This window comes from Culex pipiens, chromosome 3, assembly GCF_016801865.2.
Source record: "Culex pipiens pallens isolate TS chromosome 3, TS_CPP_V2, whole genome shotgun sequence".
Classification (NCBI taxonomy): domain Eukaryota; kingdom Metazoa; phylum Arthropoda; class Insecta; order Diptera; family Culicidae; genus Culex; species Culex pipiens.
Window position 1 is genome coordinate 84,458,524 of NC_068939.1, and position 23,651 is coordinate 84,482,174.

The 23,651-nt window shown below is 34.5% G+C and overlaps 1 protein-coding gene across 27 annotated transcripts in view; it reads left to right on the forward strand.

Annotated features, from left to right (window-relative positions):
* The window catches only part of LOC120418991 (glucose transporter type 1), a 443,089-nt gene that overhangs the window by 238,904 nt on the left and 180,534 nt on the right, over positions 1–23,651 (forward strand). For 26 of the 27 annotated variants that reach the window (XM_039581540.2, XM_039581537.2, XM_039581541.2 and 23 more), the window contains one exon: positions 22,966–22,995. The exons of the other annotated variant lie outside the window; for it this stretch is intronic. The gene's annotated coding sequence lies outside the window, so the exon portion shown is untranslated. The remainder of the gene's footprint in view (positions 1–22,965; positions 22,996–23,651) is intronic. 27 annotated transcript variants of the gene reach the window in all.

A 23,651-nucleotide genomic window follows, 5' to 3' on the forward strand; every position in this document is an offset into this window, starting at 1 on the left:
CTGGACGATACACTACCTTCCCTTTACTAAGCAATCGAATCAAGAAGGGAAAAGATCACCAGTTGTGTTGGTCCTAGCCGGGATTTGAACCCCGATCTACCGCTTACGAGGCGGAAGCGTTACCACTGGGCTACGTGGCTCGGTCACTAAAATAAGTGATAATACGTTAAATATTCAATTCAATTCAATTAGTTTTTATTCGTAAATAATCAATTCACAATTTCGTAATTCTTATAACCTAATAGAGTTTTGAAGTACCTTTCAACTATGATTTGTACTATAGTTCATTTTGATGTAATTGGATATTCTAACAATGGATTTGTCAAGAGAAGGAAAAATTATTTAAAAAAAACCTTCGAAATACGTTAAATATTCTTCCAGCAAATTTTGTTCAAAATTACTTCCTAAACATGGCAAATTCGAATTTGTAAAAAAGGCTTATCAACGAGCATTTAACAAGAGCGTTAAAATAAATCACAACAATTTTGAATTTTATAAATTTGAAAACTACAGTGCAACCAGCTTCAACGGACAGGCAGTGGAAAATTTCCACTTGACCTGTTCTTCGATCATTGGGAAAACGCTGTACCTGTCTGTTTGGTGAAAAGTTGTTCTGCTCGAAAACAATAGAAGCCGTACCACTGGTACATGTTTGGTTGAGCGTGAACATTTTCCGCAAAATTTCAACTTCTCTGCGGAGATGATAACGTTTGTCGGTTTTGGGGAAACTTTTTCGCTGGAATGCACTCCGCGGAAACACAAAGAAGTGCTGGAATGAATGATAAATTACCATCGGTAAGATGAGCTTCGCGAATAGTTTAGCAAACTTTTATTTCTCTTTTGAAATAATTGACATTACCTGGAAATTTCGGCAATCATTACTAATGCTATTATTTTATTTCTCTAATTGCAGGTGAGCACCAACGCGTTCATTCCCAAAAAAAAAAACAACCCATTGTGAGTATAATTCCACTCTGTACAAAATAATTGCCCCTCGAAATTAGACCGGATCCCACCGGTAATCACCCCGAAAGCACCCCACAACGTGCGCTCCTAATCCAAATTCGCACTCTAATTACGACCAGCAGCGGAAGGCAGGCAGTGTTGCCATCAACGCCGCCAATCATCCCTTTCTACAGCTTTATCATCTGCTGCTGAAGCTCTATATCAGCCCTGCGGTGGCTTAAAAGATGCATAAATTTTGCGCGCCAGTCTGTCGATATCTGGGTCCGCTGTATGTGTCCCCGAAAAGTCCCAGTGTGTGTGTGTGTGTGATGCCACCCGTAAAATTAACTCGGCAGCCGATAAATTAGCGAAATTGAATAAATTATCCTGTAATTTTACTACCAAACCGACGCCGCATCACCATCAGGCTGCCAATGCTGATGTCGATGGCGGTATGCTTATGTATGTGCGAGCTAAGCACTCACTTCATTATAGTGTGCGCGATCCCCACGTGGAATCCTTTCGCTATGCAGTGGTGTGGGAAATTTTAGAATCGTACCATGCGGCTCCATTGGGTGCGGAAGACACGGTGGGTGCAATTTCATAACAAATGCCAACACTTTAAAATATTGACAAAATCTAGAGTTTCGAACAGGCAAAAATATTTTATTTGAATATTAGCTGTCTCGACAAACTTTGTCTTGCAACCAGACATGCATTCGCTCTAATTTCTCTTTTAGAAGAACTTGTTTGGCATTTCGCGTAGATGATAACTAGCATGTTGTGCCAGTGATTAGAGTACACAAATTACGCTGATCTTTAAAGCTTCCGAAGACCCTAAGAAATAACATTGAATACCAAGTGAGAAAGAGCTTTTAAGAAGTTCTTTTTAAGAGCTTAAGAGAACATTAACATGAAAATATCGCTAAAATCGTTTTTTTCTCAATAAACCAATGTTTTCCACACATTATTCATGCCAAAAACAAGAGGTTTTTACCTGGCAACAAGCATAGCATTACCTTGAACGAAAATGCCATCTAGAACAAGCTGAATGCCTTAAGAAGAGCTCTTAGTGCCGATGCATGTCTGCTTGCAACAAATGGTCGACAAATAATGTTGTAGAACCCACTGTTTCCGAGTTCCGAGCCAACACTCGATTTAACTTTCTTCGAAAAAACTTGAAAATCGACTGCAAACTATGAAGATTACTTTGAATAACGTTTATTTTTTCGAAAGAAGCACTTTTAAGGCTATTTACAAATTTTGAATTTCGGGACAACACATCCAAAATAGACGCAATTTAGGATTTTTAAATAAATTTAATGAAATTATGAAAAATGTTCTCTAAATTTTTTCACAATTTAAACAAATTCATTAAAAATTCCATCAACCCCTAATGTTGGCATATCAGAACGTGATGAATAGCACAGACTGAAGTGAGCAAGCTTGTTTTCATCAATAGTTTTGCCATGGCTGTGGAGTCGTGTCATATTTCATACAACTCCGACTCGGCCTTATGCTTTTAGCCGACTCCAACTCCAGTTCCGGTTTTTAGTTGCAACCAACTCCAACTCCGATATCAGTTTTCAACAAATTGTCGACTCCGACTTTGACTCCTACACCTATTCAGTGATAAGAAAACCTATAAGAATTAAAAATTTAAACTTGTTCTAATAAAATCATTCACATTTCCATTTTATATTTTTGTGATTTTAATAATTATGAGATTTGCCTCAAAACAAATTGCCAAAAGATCAACACTTTCAGAATTTTGCGGAAAAATGGTAAACATTATTTTCAATGAATTCAAAAATGGATTAAAATAAGTTGCAACTTATTTTCGATATTTTGTCAAAATTAAATATTTCCGCCATTACACATTGATTTTTTTTATATTTCCATAAAAAATATGATATTGGTTTCCAAGTGATAGAAAGTTAAAAATTTAATGAATGAGTTGAATAAGGGACCATCCATAAACCACGTGGACACTTTTTTGACAAATGACAAAAACGGAAAAAATCAACTTTTTCACTAAAACTGCGATAACTTTAAAATTTCAGCGATTTTTGTAATTGAAAGACGCAACTTTTGGTACCCAATTATGTACAAGTCATCACTTGAATTTTAAAATTTTCGCAGTTTTGGTAAAAAAAGTTTTTTCTTTCGTTTTCGTAATTTTTCCATTTTTGAAAAACACGGATTTTATTTCCAAAAAATCATATCTCAGAATCCTGTTAATGAACTCTCATTTTATATTTTATTTGATTTTATTTTAATTGGCCGAGGAATCCGATAAAATATTTCCAGACATAGGCTCTTTAGTCCGTGAGACATACAAAATATACATTTTCCTGTTTTTAAATCTTTGCATGGTAATATCTCAGCAAGTAAGGGTCGTATCAACAAAATTTGCCATGCTCTCTTTAATCAACGAAATTATTTCTCAACGCATACAGTCAGCAACATTATTTTCAGAAATACGCAATAGTATTCATGAACCAAGCCGTACTCTTAGACATTCACCACTTTTTAGAAAAAACTGCATACACGACAAATTATTTAAAAAAAAAATCGCCATTAAATCAAATGATGCGCTTTTATAATGAAAATTCACAGTACATACATTTCGACATGTCTAAACCGGAACTACGGAAAAATTTGTACAATAGAAATAATATCTAGTATGTAAGAAAATTGTAAGTAGTCTACATAGGCTTGACGAATAAACAATAAAGAATAACAAAGTCCAAAAAAGCAAAATAGAGAATTTTCTCAGCTTTCCGAAAATATTTTTTTTCAAAAGTGGGCAAACATGTGCACTAAATTTTAAGAAATAGAGTAAACTCTTTAATCGAAAAAGCTAAATCTGATCATAGCAATCGTATTCTCAACACAAATGTTCCAAGTAACAAACTATGGAGTAATATCAAAAACTTAGGAATAGCAAGTAAAACTAAATCTCCAGTTGTCTGCAACAGCTCAGTTGAAAATATTAACCAATATTTCTCTTCAAACTTTTCGCCTTCTCAAGGTGATTTCAATTCTAATTTAGCCGCTGTGGATGGTTTTCATTTCCACGCCGTTGAAGACTATGAAAAAGTGAATACAAAAAACTTACTTCTAATGCTACTGGATTAGACAACATTCCAATACGATTTATTAATCTTATGCTTGCACTCATCCTACCAATAGTCAAACATCTTTTCAACACAATTATTACAACTTGTATATTTCTTCGGGATTGGAAAAAGATTAAATTAATTCCAATTAAGAAAAAATCATCGTCCTGTGATGTTACTAATTTAAGGCCTATCAGTTTGTTAAGCTCACTTTCAAAAGAATTTGAAAAGATAATTAAATATCAGCTTACTGAACATGTTAATAGGTATGATCTTCTTCATCCATTGCAATCAGGATTTAGAAAAGGTCATAGTACAGATACAGCTTTGATTAAGGTACATAATGATATAGCACGTTGTATTGATAGACGAGGCGTTGCTGTTCTTCTTCTTATTGACTTTTCCAAAGCGTTTGATCGAGTATCCAACACTAAGCTCTTAAACAAATTGGCCACATCATTTGGACTTTCCCGACCTGCCGTGTTGCTAATAGAATCTTATCTAAGAGATCGATCTCAATCTGTTTTTCTTAATAGGTTTCGTTCTTCTTTTGTTGATATTCTTTCCGGTGTTCCGCAAGGTTCAGTACTCGGACCTCTACTTTTCTCGTTGTTTATAAATGATTTACCTCCAGTTTTAAAATTTTGTTCTGTGCACGTCTTTGCTGATGATGTGCAAATTTATCTTTGTTCTGATGCAAATATTAACATTGCTGATATGCAAAGAAAAATAAATAGCGATTTACTAAAAGTTCAGAGCTGGTCAGAAAAGAACTTGTTAGCAATAAATCCCGCAAAAACTAAAGCCTTATTAATTAGTCGACTCAAAACACCCCCAAATCCTCCAGAGCTTTTCCTCAAAAACGAACTGCACGAATTGGTCGATCATGCTTGCAATCTTGGCGTCATCTTTAGAAATAACCTAGATTGGGACAAGCAAATTAACTCTCAAATTGGAAAAATTTATGGCTCTCTGAAACAATTGAATTTAACTACAAGATTTCTTAATTCACATACTAAACTTAAACTGTTTAAATCTCTGTTATACCCACACTTCAATTTTGGTGACTTTAATATATCCTAACGCAACTGTTGAGTCCCTAAATAAACTCAAAGTGGCTCTAAATCCCTGTATCAGAAATGTTTACAACTTATCTCGATTTCACCGAGTATCACATTTACAGAAAAATTTAATTGGCTGCAGTTTCTCTGACTTTTACAAGTACAGATCATGTCTCACACTCTCTAGAGTAATGCACACAGGTGAACCTAATAATCTTATTTCCAATCTAATTCCTCTAAGATCAACCAAATCTAAACAATTCCTAATACCTCAACATAATTCTGCATATTATAGTCAATCATTCAAAGTGGCAGTGCGTGGCTGAATGGTTATGCTGTCCGCTTTGTAAGCGGATGATTCTGGGTTCGATTCCCATCTGCTGCAACCTTCCATCGGATGAGGAAGTAAAATGTCGGTCCCGGCCTTGGTTGTTAGGCCGTTAAGTCATTCCAGGTGTAGGAGTCGTCTCCATGCCATAAGTACAAACAACACACCAAACCAAGCCTACTCCGGTGGAATCGCTGGCGGCGGTTGGACTCGCAATCCAAAGGTCGTCAGTTCAAACACTGGGGTGGAAGATTCCTTGGAGTAGAAAGAGGTTTGGGTGCTCTCCCCATTCAAGCCTTCGGACTCCTAGGTTCGAGCAGAAACTTGCAATAGAGACCACAAAAGACCCGGGGGTCGTTAATGTGGATGGTTTTATTTTGTGATTTTTGAGTCAATCATTATTCGTTAGAGGCATTTCAACCTGGAATCTTTTACCTTTAAGGGGTTACATACATGTAGAAAATCACAAAATGTCATATTACAGAAAATTTATTAAATCCACTTAAAAGATGATTTTCAATCACTCCTGAAAGTTTCATGAAGAAATTTTATGATTAAAGTAAGTTACAAACGATTTAAGCTGAAAATTTTGCCATGCGCAAGGCGAACTGTCAAACTTTGCGAGCGTTTTTCTCTGAACACCGAGTTGATTTACGGGTGCCACGATATCTCGAGATGGGATGGACCAAATTGGCTGAAATTTGGGGTGAGGACTATCAAGACATATCCCGTGTGCATGATGAAGCCCGATTTTGAAATTTTGCATTTGTAAAAAATACAGAAAGCAAAAACTTTCGATTTTTTATAAGAAAAATATAAACATATTTTTATATTTTTTAAAAATAAACTTTTTTTTAAATCGGCCTTCGTCATGCACACGGGACCGGCTTAACGAGTCATCACCAAAATTTTGAGCCGATTTGGTCAAGGCAGTGTTGAGATATCGTGGCACCCGTTTTTTGAAACTGCTAATAGCTGCTTCATATAGCTGTGTCTCGGCAATGATACAACCAAATGTCTTCAAATTTATTTTGTTAGCAGTTGAAAATGTATATTTCAATGTCCTGAAAAAAGATTGAAAAAAAAAGTTTAAGTTTGTGCTCAAACCAACCTCTAACATTTTTGCCGATTTACATGTATGTAACCCCTTAAATATCAAAACCAGTATGTCTATACCTTATTTCAAGCGCAAACTCCTGGCCGAACTCAACAACCCCCGCCACAATGTAATGAATTAAAAGGCACGTGCCTTATATTTTAAGAATAAATAAACGAATAATCATAATTATCATAATGTAAAAAATGTAAATTTCACTAGAGTACTTTTTGATTTCAAATTCGATTTTTTAAATTTTTGCTACCAATATTTCGATTTATTGAAAAAATCAGTATTGATTCAAAAATTCATAATTCGGTCAAAGATTTTTTGCCTGTTCTGGAAATTTCTGAAAAGTTGGCATTTGATGTCCCCTGAAACATATAAGAAAATAAAAAAAATAAAAATAGTGTTATTTTGCAACACAAGTTTTACTGACAAAAAGTGAAATTAAAACCGATTTTTTTTACCGCGTATAATTTTTTTTAGTGTAGTCCTTATCCGTACCTACAACTTTGCCGAAGACACCAAGTCGATCAAAAAATTCCTTCAAAAAATATAGATTTATGAATTTTCATATATCATTTTTGTATGGACAGTTGCCAAATTTGTTTGGAAAATTATATGGACAAACTAATGATGCAAAATGGCTTCTTTGGGCATACCGAAGGTACCAAAAAAGTTTCAGCCGGATTAAAAAATACAAAACGTAAAATTATAAAAAAAAGACCAATTTGGTTGAGAATTGCTCTATTAAACAACAACGTACAAAAAAAAAAATTAGATTGAGTTACGGATCACAAGCTAGATTTTACTGCATTTTTTTTAATTAAGTCATTTATAACAAAATCATTTATCGATATTTCTCGCTTACGAAACACCACCGGATGATATCAACCACCCCGGAACTCCTGCTGCCGGTTCTACTCCTTTACTTCACTCATCCACCCTGCCGGGAAGGTTAAATTCGCAAAGTTTTCCGATGTTCCCCTTCAAATATCCCACTTTTCCGGCACATCAACTATTCATAATTAAAGCAGTGGTAATTCTTCGTGTCTGTAGGGTGGTGGAAAAGTGCTCTCTGTCTCTGATAGCATGAGAGAGAGAGAGAGAGGGCAAGGGCAGAACAAAGAAATTGTTGAGGAAGCTTTCCCACTCTCAGCACTCCGAGGGAAATTGTGTAGTTGGGGGAGGAGGTTCGATCTGTTCGCGAAACTTTTGGTCTTTTGGCATGTCGTCATTAATTGGCACGGTGACGGAACTTTGTCAGCCAGGTAAAGTTCCTGTTGATAGTTTTGTCAAAACGCGATAGAGTAGGACTAATTTAGTTTGGGGTGAAAGTTTGAGCACGACGGAAATTGTTGCAGTTTAGTGGCGGAGAATTTCAGCGTGTAACTTGTCGTGACGGGGAGTTATTCGAGTTTCTGAAGACTTTTCACTTAATTTTGATAAGAGTGCCTTTGTGCCCTGATGAAAAAAATTAAATGATGTCGATTATAAAACAATCATTACTCTTTTTTATTAGTGCATAAAAATTCAGCTGAATTGTCTTTTTTAAAAAAAATCATCGAAACTATCTAATTATCCAACCACGTTGTTATCAGTGGCACTGCATTTTACAACCGCCGCAACCTCATCCCAGCATGGCAGCAAATATTCCCACAATAACCGGGTCAAGTGGGCCACCCCAAAACGGCCAGACCACCATCCAAACCCCCTGGACTGGCAGGTTGTCCACCGCGTTGAAAGCCATCACCCCACCCATGGTCAGCTAGATGAGTGACCTCAAACGAGCCCTCCTCTAACCCCTTCCCCCACCAAACGAAAGTAATTACTTGCAGTTTTATGGGTGAAAAGTTTCGTGACTGGCCGAATTAGGGTCGGTTCTGGGGGGTTTAAATGGGATTTTTCAAGCGTCCGTTACGGAACGGAAAACTTTTCCACCGCCGACAGAACAAACTGCTGAACACTGAACTGATGAAAAAAGCTGCTGCTGTTGCTGGCAAAACATACAATTCATTTTCGTGCTGATGATTAGTGGAAAAGTGGGATGGAAAGTCGCGTCCGATGAGGGACAGTGGGTGCAATTGTTGATTGGAATTTGAATTATGCAGTTTTTTAATTGAAATATAAGAAACAAATATAAATTTAAGGAGTCAAAATGGAAACATTTTTGATAGTAAATAAAATCTAATTTTGATAACTGAAATACCAACAACGGTTGCTGAATCTTCAGCAAATGATCTGTCAAACTGAAACTAAAAGTACTGAATTTTAAGCAAAATAAATTGATGTTTCTTTTGCTGAAATTTCAGTTCTTTTGACAACCAGTTAACTGAAATTTCAATAAACTATCTGTCAAAGTGACAAATGTCAGTTAACTGAAAATTCAGAAGAGTCTATATTTTTGAAACATTTTTTTAGGGGGCGAAAGCCCGCAAATTTTTGAGCCGTATAGAAGTATGGACAAAAATGTTGCAGCCGAGTTATGATTTCTTGATAAAATGTGTTTCTTGAAAAAAAAAATAATAATAATTTGAGTCGAAAACATTTTTTGATTTCAGTATTTAATGTAATATCAAATTTACAATCGAAAAGTACTAGTACCGTAAAACTTTGATAGCCTTTGACTTTGATAGGTTTGCGATTTTTCCGCAAAATGAAGAGTACAATTAAAATACGTACGGAATGGTTGGTTCAATGAACCTCAAGAAGAACTTTTCATAAAATTTTGAAAAGTTTAAAAAGTTAGTTAAGAAAAAAGTTATTTAAGAAAATGTTGATGAAAGTCATTATTTTAAACTTCTCAAGGTATCAGGATTTTCTTAATGAACATGATTTTGAATCTGAAAACGTAATGCATTTTCGGATTCTTTGGACAACTAGGAGAAGGTTAAATAAGTTTGTAAATAATAAATAACATGTGTTGTCGAAACACAATAAAAATAAAAATCTCCAAATTTATAGGCGATTTCAATTAAACAAATTTCATGGAAAATGTGAAAACTTGTGATTCGTGCTTAGAGTTCAGTATGAAATGCAATTTAAATCGATAGTTTAATGAACAAAACTAGTTTTAACAAATTTCACGCAAAATTCCGACTTTTTAACAATTTTACCTAAAATTTATTTGTATTTTGTTAAAAAGCTTATAAACTTAGTTAACTAATTTTAAACATTGATTTTTTTCTTAAAAACTATACCAGCTACATTAGTGATGGTACATTTAACGTACCGTCATCAGGGGTGACATTGGGTCTGGGGGGTGAGATTGGGTCATACAAAAATGCAGAAATTTGTATGACCCAATCTCACCCCCCAGACCCAATGTCACCCCTGATGACGGTACAAATATAGTTTGAACATCTTAAATATGGGTCATTCCATCTGAAGGGAACAGCATTTGAAAATTACCATCTCCTATTCTGCTCAAATTTGGCAGAGCTGTTGAGACTATCAAAACATGCAAAAATCCCGAATTTCATCCAAATCGGACCACCCCCTCCAGTTTTGTACCCTCCCAAAAAATCGACTTTTTGGCGATTTTTGAGCGAAACCCCTATCTTCAAACGGCGATTGCTCACAAACCACAAATCTTAGAGAGTCGGTCTTAGACTAAATTTTTATGGAAATTGGACGTAGAATCCATTTCCGTGATCAACATTTGGATTAAAATAATGTTTCTACCTATATTGCGCAATTGAAAACTTTAAATGGCCGTATCTCAAAACAGCCCTGTTTATTTTTTAAATTTGACCTCACTATCGTATTCCCCGTCCAATTTTACATAAGAATCACCTATCGACAGAAAGGAATATGTTTCGTTCCAGAGATATCGAATTTTAAAGTTAGAAGAACTCAGTCGTGCTGATCAATAATTACTACCTGGTGTTCTGTAAGATGAATTATTTTTATAATTTTATACGATTTTGAGATAATCAATACCTTGAACAATCTATTTTTTGTTTAAGGAATATTTATTGGGTAATTTTGAATGCACTGTTTTTCCTGATCTCAGTGTCATTGAACCATATAAGGTAAAATTTGAACTTTTAATATTTATTCGCAAATGCTACAACGTTTTTACAACAATATTATAAAAATAACATTTTTCTATTGTTTTCATATTTTTCCTAATTCCTCATTTCTTCCCACTTTATCAAATTATTTCTTTAATTTGAAGCAAGAACAAATGTAGAGCTGGATGTAGTAGATGAAATAATTCTCATGAGTTCTAGAGCTTTTGCCATGTGCGGTAGCTAAATAGTGCCATTCAGCAATAAATTCCAAAATCTGCATTACGGTTTGAAAGATTGAGCATGATCATATTAAACCGATTTTTATATTGTGAGCCAGTTTCATCTGAATAATTGATGATTTTTTTTTTCAATTCAAGTACATTTAATTTCAAAAACGAAACCATATACTTCTCATACATGTGGACAGCAGCGTCTTCCAAGATTTCGAAATGATTGACAAAAAAAAGATAATTGTTCGGACGGTGTCGAAATCAACACCACTTAATTTGATCTTAATCAGATAATAAATCCGATTAATCTTTGTGATTTTCTTACATTTTTCAGTTTTATACTTTCCAGAAATCATCTTGCTTAATCATGCTTCACGAGAGTTTTATTCATGTTAATTCATAATTTTTAACACGATAATGTATCGTACACTTTTTCTTAAGTGTTACTTACAAGATCAATTTCAATCAATTTCCTGCTAGCTCAGCGGGAATTCCATTCTGCCCTGTATTGCGTGTCGTTCTTGCTCTGTCCTGTGGGCTAGCACATAAATTCACCGTATACTTTTTTTTTTTAATTTAAGATTAATACAGCAGTTTCCTACAATTTTTGCCTAATTTGCTAATGATTAACTGGGATGAAATCTTATTTCAATAAATAACCAGGTAGCAGTTATTGAACAGCGCGCCCGAGTTCTTCTAGCATATATGCGGTGAGTGTAGCTAATTTAGATAATTTCAAATACTCAAAACTTTAAAATTCGATATCTCTGGAACGAAACATATTCCTTTCTGTCGATAGGTGATTCTTATGTAAAATTGGACGGGGAATACGATAGTGAGGTCAAATTTAAAAAATAAACAGGGCTGTTTTGAGATACGGCCATTTAAAGTTTTCAATTGCGCAATACAGGTAGAAACATTATTTTAATCCAAATGTTGATCACGGAAATGGATTCTACGTCCAATTTCCTTCAAAATTGAGTCTAAGACCGACCCTCTAAGATTGATTTGTGGTTCCTGAGTTATCGTCGTTTGAAGATAGGGGTTTCGCTCAAAAATCGCCAAAAAGTCGATTTTTTGGGAGGGTACAAAAATTGAGGGGGTGGTCCGATTTGGATGAAATTCGGGATTTTAGCATGTTTTGATAGTCTCAACAGCTCTGCCAAATTTGAGCAGAATCGGAGATGGTAATTTTCAAATTTGCATTTTTTCTTGCACACTTCAGGTGGAATGACCCATACGATTTTAACAAAAAAACTATGACTATCAAAGTCACCCGGGAATTTAAACTAAGTATTTTTTAGTAACTATTTTTCTAAACACTATTGAAAAAACTTTTTTCCCAAAATAGTGCATGGACTTGGTGTGGCGTACCCCAGTACATGTTTTAAAAATAATAATAATGAGAAAAACCTATCCTGTTGGAATTTATTCCAAAAACAAATTGAAATCCTATCAAAGTCACCCCGGTTTACGGTACACATTTTTTGGATTATTTGCATTTGAAAAATTCCCGTTATTCGATTTTTTAAACAGATTTAAACTCTTTTGTCCATTCCTAAGAATATTTTTTTTAAGTTTAGAAAATTTCCAATAAAATTCTTTAAAAGACATTGATGGTTAGACCTCTGGCTGCTGAAATACAGCGAATAAAGTAAAAGAAACAAAAAAAAATGTCTCATCCAAATATTCCCACATTTTCTAGTGCTAATACCTCAGTAACTAATTGTCCAATTTACAATGTTGAAAAATAAAAAAAATTGTTAAATTGTATGATCTTTTCGAAAAAAAAAAATATTTTGGACTCAAGACTAACATTTTCAAAGGGCCAAACGTTCAATATAAAGCCCATTTGAAATTTTAGAGTTGATTCCAATATTATAATAAAGGGGTTGTTGAAACGATCAGAAAATGTCACAAATGTTCCATTTTTCAACATTGAAAATAGTTTCTGAGATATTGGTAATAGAAATAAAAAGGTTGTTTGGATGGGACTTTAAAAACATCTTTATTCTTGTTTATTTTTTTTTTATTTCCCTGTAATTCTGCAACCACAGGTCCAATCTTCAATGTCTCTTAGGCAATTTTATTGGAAGTTTTCACAACTTTTCGAAAAAATAAGTATAGGAATGGTCAATCATGGACACTAATTTATAAAATCGAAAAACGGGAATCTTCAGTTAAAATTAAACTTTAAGTGGCTTTTGAAAACGATGCACTTTATCAAAAATTCTGTGAAGTACTTCTCGATTTAAAATTTGATTTTACATTTTAAACTGAAGTTTTTTTTTTACAAAATTTTTTAGAGTTTGTGACATAAACATTGAAAAATATTTGTAAAGGTTTTATTTCGTTTAAATTGAAATAAAAAATGTTCTCGTAACAGTTTTTGGCTTAAAAATATTGAAGTTAAGTTTGAATTTCAAAAAAAAAAAATCTACGTAAATTTCATGCTGATTCGTCGGCAACTGAAAAAAATCATTTTTTGCGACTTCTTGGATAACTGGGACAACCCATAAACCACGTGAACACTCTTTAGAAATTTTAGACATTTGTCCATACAATGAGAATGTTTTTTTTTATGATTAAACGTAAACAATCGCCGACCTTCAAGTGTTCATGTAGTTTAGGGTAGGCCAACTCTGAAAATTCAACTTTTAAGTTTCTTTTTCTTCTTTTATTGGATATTAGTTACAAATTTTGCGTTTGAACAAAAAAAAGTGGCTTAATATTTGTTTATCTTTATCCTGCACATTTTTTTTCTATAATTCTTCTAATTCATCATTATATTTTTTTTTAAAGATTGTTTAAAATGACTTAAAAAGAAAAATTTAGTAAATTTTATAAAAGTCAAATTTTTTAACATTGTTCATCAGCAAATTTCAGCCCGTACATTTTCTCAGTTCTTCTAAAATGACTTTTCAGAGATGCTATGCATAAAAATGGCCCAAAATGCGAGGATGCAGACACTCACCAGATCTAAGATCTAAGTATTCATAAACCATAAATTGCAACAAAATCACATATTTTTCCAAATTTTGGTATTTTTATGACTTTTCCAATCATTACTTTTAGCTCCACAATTTTTCCCCTTCGTGACCAAGAAATCACCCACTGTGCCCCTCCAAAGAAAAGCTCCTCAGGAGATTGGGTCAATGATGATGAAATGCGATTAAATTTTGATGACATCGTCGCGGTCTCATTCTCTCTCTACTCGCTGACGAGTTTCTGCCCCTTTTCGCACTCAAACTAAAATGGTGAAGCCCTCGTCAGAAGGGTTGTAAAAAATAAAAGAATTTATTGGGTTTTGGGTCGCGATGGCGAAGAAGGTTTTCGGTGGCGCACACAGCCAAACTTGATTTCGTTGTAATTTGATTTGATTTGTAGCTGGGAGAAGCCGCACTGGAGCAGCGGCAATGAACTGTGGTGAAGGATGATTGAAAGCTTTTTTTTGGTGTGACCTTTCGAGTCTGGAGAGTTTAGTTGATGAATATCCATATTTAGCATGACAAGTTCAAAAAAATGAAACTTTTGCTACTGAAACGTAATCCGACGAAACCAGGTCAATTTCGCAATCGACGTTCGATCGAAGAAGCAAAAAGGATAACTTTGAAAAGCTGTTATTACTTCATGGTACTTTGGTCTTTGTCAACTCGAGAAAAAACAGACTCCATGGGAAAAACAAGCATTGTGCACAGCTGGTGCAACGCCAGGAGCGTCGTTTAAGCCATCTTAGTAAAATAACAGAAAAAAGAGGTCAGAAAAACGCAGCTGACGTTCAATCAGATGAGCTAGAAACCCTTCTTCACGAACCACCGCATTCATTAAACTTCAACCCCGGAATGTGATTCCAACTGACAAATTTCCATTTTCCGCGCGTCAATTTTGCCCAACCCGTCTCACCGAGGAGAATTCATGCCACAGCGCTTGACCTTTTCGGTGAAATCCCGGGGCGTTACGACGTCCCGAAAAATTTTCACACAAAAATGTCACTCCCAACTCGCTGGGACTGGGTTCCTTAACGAAAGGGAGACCTTTCCATTGCACAATTTTACGGCCCCATTCGAAATGTCACTTTCCATTTTGACTGCTCGTTTTGTTCCTTGGGGGGAGGGTCACGGAAACATCACCCGTCACAAGAAAGTGTCCACCCTGAGTTTTAATTTCGATTTGTTTTGGGGATAACAAGTTGGACAGAGTCTGGTTGGATCTCTTGGCAACCTCAAAATCTAGAGATTTTGTTTCTTGTTTCTTGTTTCTTGTTTCTTGTTTCTTGTTTCTTGTTTCTTGTTTCTTGTTTCTTGTTTCTTGTTTCTTGTTTCTTGTTTCTTGTTTCTTGTTTCTTGTTTCTTGTTTCTTGTTTCTTGTTTCTTGTTTCTTGTTTCTTGTTTCTTGTTTCTTGTTTCTTGTTTCTTGTTTCTTGTTTCTTGTTTCTTGTTTTTTGTTTCTTGTTTCTTGTTTCTTGTTTCTTGTTTCTTGTTTCTTGTTTCTTGTTTCTTGTTTCTTGTTTCTTGTTTCTTGTTTCTTGTTTCTTGTTTCTTGTTTCTTGTTTCTTGTTTCTTGTTTCTTGTTTCTTGTTTCTTGTTTCTTGTTTCTTGTTTCTTGTTTCTTGTTTCTTGTTTCTTGTTTCTTGTTTCTTGTTTCTTGTTTCTTGTTTCTTGTTTCTTGTTTCTTGTTTCTTGTTTCTTGTTTCTTGTTTCTTGTTTCTTGTTTCTTGTTTCTTGTTTCTTGTTTCTTGTTTCTTGTTTCTTGTTTCTTGTTTCTTGTTTCTTGTTTCTTGTTTCTTGTTTCTTGTTTCTTGTTTCTTGTTTCTTGTTTCTTGTTTCTTGTTTCTTGTTTCTTGTTTCTTGTTTCTTGTTTCTTGTTTCTTGTTTCTTGTTTCTTGTTTCTTGTTTCTTGTTTCTTGTTTCTTGTTTCTTGTTTCTTGTTTCTTGTTTCTTGTTTCTTGTTTCTTGTTTCTTGTTTCTTGTTTCTTGTTTCTTGTTTCTTGTTTCTTGTTTCTTGTTTCTTGTTTCTTGTTTCTTGTTTCTTGTTTCTTGTTTCTTGTTTCTTGTTTCTTGTTTCTTGTTTCTTGTTTCTTGTTTCTTGTTTCTTGTTTCTTGTTTCTTGTTTCTTGTTTCTTGTTTCTTGTTTCTTGTTTCTTGTTTCTTGTTTCTTGTTTCTTGTTTCTTGTTTCTTGTTTCTTGTTTCTTGTTTCTTGTTTCTTGTTTCTTGTTTCTTGTTTCTTGTTTCTTGTTTCTTGTTTCTTGTTTCTTGTTTCTTGTTTCTTGTTTCTTGTTTCTTGTTTCTTGTTTCTTGTTTCTTGTTTCTTGTTTCTTGTTTCTTGTTTCTTGTTTCTTGTTTCTTGTTTCTTGTTTCTTGTTTCTTGTTTCTTGTTTCTTGTTTCTTGTTTCTTGTTTCTTGTTTCTTGTTTCTTGTTTCTTGTTTCTTGTTTCTTGTTTCTTGTTTCTTGTTTCTTTTTTCTTGTTTCTTTTTCCCTTGAAAATAGTCGTTTAAACTCTGATTAAGAAATCAGCTCCTCCCGACACAATGCTCAACTGTCGGAAGATGTTAAAGGTCACGTGGTTCTGGGAACCATCTTCCCCCAGCAAGCTGGAATGGAGCTTTTACGAGACGCACGTAAACTTGAAGAGCACTCAAGCAACGCGGGTCGTTGAAAGTACGAGAAATGCTTCTTCCACTTCCAGATGAGACTTTGTTCATGTCAGGATGATAGGCGTACTTTATTATTATGTGGATTCGCTGTTGATTAATTATTGCACCTTCCAGACAATGGTTAAAGTACTTTGATTACTCTTGAGAATGTAGAACAGATCATTCACATGTACTATTTTAAACCAACTAGCCACCACCTAGTTTTATTGAGGTTTTATGGTAGCAGGTTTTTATGGGAGGGTCTCGTGGCGCAGGGGTAGCGGCTTCGGCTGCCGATCCCGATGATGCTATGAGACGCGGGTTCGATTCCCGCCTTATCCACTGAGCTTCTATCGGATGGTGAAGTAAAACGTCGGTCCCGGTTTCTCCTGTCTCGTCAGAGGCGCTGGAGCAGAAATCCCACGTTAGAGGAAGGCCATGCCCCGGGGGGCGTAGTGCCAATAGTTTCGTTTCGGTAGCATCTTGATTGCTTTTAAGTTTTATGTTGGCATTCACAGTAACCAAAAAGCATGGGCTGATTTAAAGGTGCTAAGAAGTTTTTATGCCTCGAATAAGGTTTTATGAAAGTTTTAAGAGAGTCTTGAACCCCCGATGGCAATGTGTTTCTTTAAAACCAAGGGTGTTTTAGCTGTCAAGGGCAATCAGTCATGCAAAAAGCTTACTTAAAACTATGAGCTTCTAAAAAAGAATTTAACGCGACAAAATAGCAATAAATATAACGCGAAAGGGAAAAACACAGAAAAAAAAACAATTTTTTTTTACACTTTAACCTCCCATTTTTATCTAGGTAAAAATTTTGTTATGGTTTCGTTTGAGCAATCTGCCAAACATATATGGACTTTCGTAATTTTTTTTCTCGTAGATCAAACTTACTTTTTGCTCACGTATTTAAAAACGTGGGTTTAATAGAAAACCTAGATGATTGGGTATCAAAAGATCGGAAATTTTATGCCCTTTCCGATGGCACATAGACTTGTGAATCGTGGACCGGTTCGGATGCCAGCGGATTTTCCGACGTCGAAATTCCGGGTTTGTACGAAATTCCAACGAAAAATCGATTCTATTGACACAAAGACCCCCAAAACGAAATTAGGGGAAGGTGGGGCAAGACGACCATATGGGGCAAGAGGAACAATGGCTTGTACGGCCGTAATTTTTACAATTTTGATTATTTCCAGTATGAGGAATTGTTGCTAGCAATGCAATTAGCTGATTCTACTACCACATAACCGCCAAAATGACGTAAACGCCACGGGGCATAAGATTTAATGAAGTTTTTTTCAAAACCTTTGTTTTCTTATAATATTTGGAAAGTACAAAATAAGGCTTAGGGTTCGTTTTAAGGCTCATTTTATCAAAATTCTATTTTTCCTAGATCAGTAGTGTCCCTTCCAATGACATGCACCTGTTACAAAGTATGATTTAACTTTTGGTTATTTTTGTTGAGAGCTTTAAAAAAATCTTGTTCAGGTGAGGCAAGTGTACCGTATGGATTTTTAGTATGGAAAAAATACGAATCGCTGCAACAACATATTTTATTGGGAAATAAATACATAAAAATACTTAAAAACTGATACACAATTGTTTAAAAAAATTTCCATGCAAAATATAGCGATATTATGAAAATATACTGTTTATCATCAAAGTAATTATTTTTTATCGTAAAAACGGTTAAATTTCTAGTAAAATATTATTATTAAATCTAAAAATTTTAGAAACGTTCCAAATACATTCTAATCTGATGTATCTAAGTGATAACAGTTCAATTGTTAGCAAATTAACATGTTGTTTCATGCATTGTTCCTCTTGCCCCAACGGGTTGTTCGACTTGCCCCACTACCCGAGCATGGATAAATAACAAGGAAAATGCGTAATAATACCTTTCTGTGGTATCAATACCAAATTTTGGTATTCGTGGAAAAAAAAATTGTCTCAAGGATTATGCAAGAGCAAAATGTGGTATCATACCAATTTAAGGTATTGTTTTGATATTGCAAAATGGTAGAATTTGTCAATGGTCGAACTCCACATTTTGGTATTCTTTTGGTATTAAAGTGTATTATCAAATTCCTCTGAAACTATGGGAAAATTTTGACCAATTTTGACAAAATAATTAATTTTGCGCTAAAATGATGTCTCAAAGCGAATGCCTTCATTGAAAACCGGAAATTTCAAACTTGATTTTAAACATTTTTGATATACCCCCTAAATAAATTACTTGAAATTGTGAAAAAATTTGAATATTGAATTTTGAAAGGTTTCATCAAATTCTTTGAAACTATGGGAATTTTTTTATAAATTTTGACGAGATAACTAATTTTGCTCTAAAATGACTTGAAACCCAAAAATGTTGAAGCTGATTTTCATTTTTTTTCGATATACCCACTAAGATTAATCGACAGATTATTGAATTAATCGACAGATTATTGAATTTTGGTAAATTTCAATTCAGTTTCATTTAAATAACACTTATTTTTTAATCTTGTTATTTTTCAGAATCTTCAAAAACTTCAAGCACAGGCCGTTCATCAATGACAAATGCATTTGATGTGGTGAAGAATATCACTAAAAACAAAATGGAATCATCAGGTGAAAAGATTTGGTTGTTGCATATGAATCATTTCCGTTTTTTCACTAACTGCAACTGCTGCACTAAAAATGGTATGAAAATACCAAATTTTGGTATTACTTGTGCAAATACCAGCGACCAAAATGTGCTCTTGGTTGCCCAGTAATAGATGGTAAAAAACCATGAAATCATACCAAAATCTTGCATGCCCGAGCAGACGGAAATAACTTGGGAATAACATTTTTTGTTATTTGAAAATACTTGTCCAATAACATTTTATGTTATTTATAACAAGATTTGTTATTCATCGTTATGATTTTTTTGTTATTGGATTGTTATTGTAATAACAGACTAATAACATTTGAAGTGATTCTTCGAACAAATCTTTGTTATTATTTTTTGTTATTTTAACAACTAATCCGATCATCCCAATAACAGTTGAAGTTATTCTTCCATAACAAAAAATGTTATTCCCAAGTTGTTTTTGCTTTCAATCAATATCAAACCAATAACAAATTTTGTTATGATAACATAAACTGTTATTAAAGCCTTATTAAAAAATGGGGTTTTCAAGAAGATTCCATAACATTTTCTGTTATTTTAACAGTATTTGTTATTGAAATGGCATGAGTTTTGTTATTACCGTCTGCCCGGGTGTGGAAGACCACAGGAATATCAAAATATGATTTTCCAAGAGCGCGGGAATACCTAAAAATAAAATCATGGCAATACCATGTTTTGGTATTCAAGCAATGTTCAAAAATCCGGAAGACCTCAACTTGGTATTGAAATGGTTTTATTTTGAGGTATTATTTTACCCTTGGAATAACATGGTTTGGTATTGTTGTGCCCTTCCACATACAGGACTTTGGTATGATTTCATGGTATTTTACCGTCTATTACTGGGCAACCAAGGACACATTTTGGTCCCTGTTATTTGCCCAAATAATACCAAAATTTGGTATTCCCGTGTTATTTACCCCTGCTCGGGTAGTTGAGTAGAACGTACGGAAAATTAAAAATTTTGAAATTATTTTTTTAATCAGTCAAGGATGCCTATTTAGCGTTGGGACACTGGATTAATGGTGATTTGCCAACAAAAAACTGTATTTATGTTAATTTTTCGAAAGCTGTACAAACTTTTTTTGCACCTTTTTTATTGTTGTAATAGTATTTGTTATATAACTTTTTATATAAATCATCTTTCCATAAGCTATTTGTAACAAAATGTTTGGCTTGAAATTCTGAATAAAATTTAGTACTAGGTTTCTGTCAAACTGTAAATTGTTTACAAGTTTCATCACAAAATGTGCAAAGTTTCCAAGGGTTGTAAATACATTTTTTACATACTGTAAATTGATTTTTTTTTTATCAAAAAAATGCGTAACAACTTTTTGTTAAGGTCCTTTTGGGTTTTAAGAGTGGTTATCGGGATTCTGGGGAGGCTGTTACAACCCGAGCAGGGGTAAATAACACGGGAATTCCAAATTTTGGTATTACTTGGGCAAATAACAGGGACCAAAATGTGCCCTTGGTTGTCCAGTAATAGATGGTAAAATACCATGAAATCATACCAAAGTCTTGTATTTGGAAGGGCACAACAATACCAAACCATGTTATTCCAAGGGTAAAATAATACCTCAAAATAAAACCATTTCAATACCAAGTTGAGGTCTTCTGGATTTTTGAACATTGCTTGAATACCAAAACTTGGTATTGCCATGGTTTTAATTTTAGGTATTCCCGCGCCCTTGGAAAATCATATTTTGGTATTCCTGTGGTCTTCCACATACATGATTTTGGTATGATTCCATGGTATTTTACCATCTATTACTGGGCAACCAAAATCACATTTTGGTCGCTGGTATTTGCACAAGTAATACCAAAATTTGATATTTTCATACCATTTTTAGTGCAGCAGTTGCAGTTAGTGAAAAAACGGAAATGATCCATATGCAACAGCCAAATCTACTCACCTGATGGTTCCATGTTGTTCTTAGTGATATCCTTCACCACACCGAATGCATTTGTCATTGATGAACGGCCTGTGCTTGAAGTTCTTGAAGCTTCTGAAAAATAACAAGATTGAAAAATAAGTGTTGTTAAAATGAAACTGGATTGAAGTTCACCAATATTCAATAATCATTCGATTGACTCATTTTTCAAAGTATTGGGTTATCCCGACTTAGAGAAATTTCAACGATTTAAAAAAAATAAAAATTAATGGGTATATAAGAAAATGTTAAAACCAGCTTTAAAAAAATTTTTCAAGTCATTTTAGCGCAAAATTTATTATCTTGTCCAAATTGGTAAAAAAATCCCATAGTTTCAGAGAAAATTGATGAAACCTTTCAATACCAAAATAATACCAAAATGTGCCATCCTGACTTAGAAAATTTTCCACAATTTCAAGTCATTTCTGTAGGGGGTATATCAAAAATGTTTAAAATCAAGTTTGAAATTTCCGGTTTTCAATGAAAGCATTCGCTTTGAGACATCATTTTAACGCAAAATTAATTATTTTGTCAAAATTGGTCAAAATTCTCCCACAGTTGCAGAGGAATTTGATAAAACACTGTAATACCAAAAGAATACCAAAATGTGGTGTTCGACCATTGACAAATTCTGCAATTTAGCAATATCAAAACAATACCTTAAATTGGTATGATACCACATTTTGCTCTTGCATAATCCTTAAGACAAATTTCAAAGGGTCCAGGAATACCAAAATTTGGTATTGATACCAGAGAAAGGTATTATTACGCATTTCCCTTGTTATTTACCCATGCTCGGGAACAAAGTGGTTTGAATGTTTGTTTTGGCAGTTAGGTTTTATAGCGGTTGTGACAGCTTTGAAAAAACCTTAAATGATACTTGAGTTATAAAGTGATGCTAATTTCATTTTTAGAAAAAAATATTTGAAATCGTTGTGAAAATATGTTAGAAAATTGCAATCTCTAATAACGTGTCAGCTTGGTCGGTTGATAAAAAATATGTGCTGGATTTGCTCGGTATTGAAAATTTTAAAGTTTGATAAAGTTATTTAAGTTACGATATAAAAAAAAACTATTAGAATCAATGTAAAAAGGTGAAATTCAACAATATTCGCCCCTTTTTTGGTGTTTAATTTGATGAGCACCAAATTACAAATCCAATCTGGCCTCTGCCAAACTTTCCCAGCTGTGTGCCGAAAATCTGTCAGGATCTCCCCCCAGGCAAACTCTGGCAAATAAGTCCCCACACTGGCTAATACTAAAGCGCTGACTGGCGACTTTGGCCTGATAATTAAAACGCTTCCATAATGAAATTCAATCCATCATCGGGCGAAAAGTATAAATAATTGAATGTAAAACTATGAACGAGCAAAACTTTGACCAGGCGTCCGGATAAACTCATCATCCTTGCGAGGGTGGTGGAGACTAACTTGGTGACTAAGTGACGATCAGTCATGTGACGTTGTAGAATACCAGCGCTTGTTGTGGCGTTGGGCAAACTTCTGGAAAAATCGCCCCCTCCCCCCTCGCCACCAACGTCCGGCGGAAGTGAGCGCAAATCGTTGGCCAATGTTCGCGCTCTTTTGGGCAGCTAAAATGGCGGAAAAGTGGTTTGGGCACTAATTTGGCAACTTTTGCCAGCACCAGTGTTTTGGAATGGGTGAGGATGGAAATTTTGTTGGTCCTCGTCGGTTGTGCGTGGCAGACTAATGAGTTTTTGGAAAGTTGATTAAATGTGTGAATTTTGGTGTGTTGCTAGCTGGGAAACACTGCGGGGTGATTTTCTATTCAAATATTTACAAAGCTGTAATGCAAGGTGATATATTTTATATTGAGCTTACTACTTGATGTGACATTGAAATAATCTTTCTCTTCATCTTTTCAATTGTTTTTCTCAATATGCAATACCATCCTTAACAATTTTATATTTTTCCATCTCTTTCCAGGATCAACTCGTCGTTCATCATCAACGCAGTGTGAGTGGCATTTAAACTACTGTCATCTACTAACCAATCAAACAGTGAGTGAATAGTTTCATTTCCGGCCCACTTATACCGTTACTTTCACCATCTGACCCCCCACAGCACTGACATTTTAAAGTGCGGTGCGGAAAAAGAACGGAAACTTGGAAAACCATGAAAAACCAACCGAGAAAAGGCGCCAAGTGTTTTGGAAGTGCCCGAGGTCTGGCCATTCTCCGTTTTATTTTGTTTTCGTTCTGCATTCCGGGTTTCTTCCGGATGTTTGACCACTGCCAGTGATGCCTGGTCCCTTGAAGAGATCATTGTCTGCAAAATCTGTGCTTCGGAAAATGACAAGATTGAATTATTTTTGACAACATTTCTTCAACAAGCTGTTTAGAATAGTTCCTACACATCGTGATTCTTTATGGCGTTGATTTTTCTATTCCTTGTTAGGTCGTTGCAAACATTTTTCAAAGTTTATGTCGGCCCCCCTTTCAAAATCGGCCCAAAAAATCAGGGAGCAAAAAAACATGTTTTCGAAACACTTCAAAATATTAATCAACTGAAAACTATTTGAAATACATTTTTCTGCGTTCATAATCAATGTAATATAATATAATATAAAGAAATATTTATAACGGCAATAATATTTGATAATCATACACAGA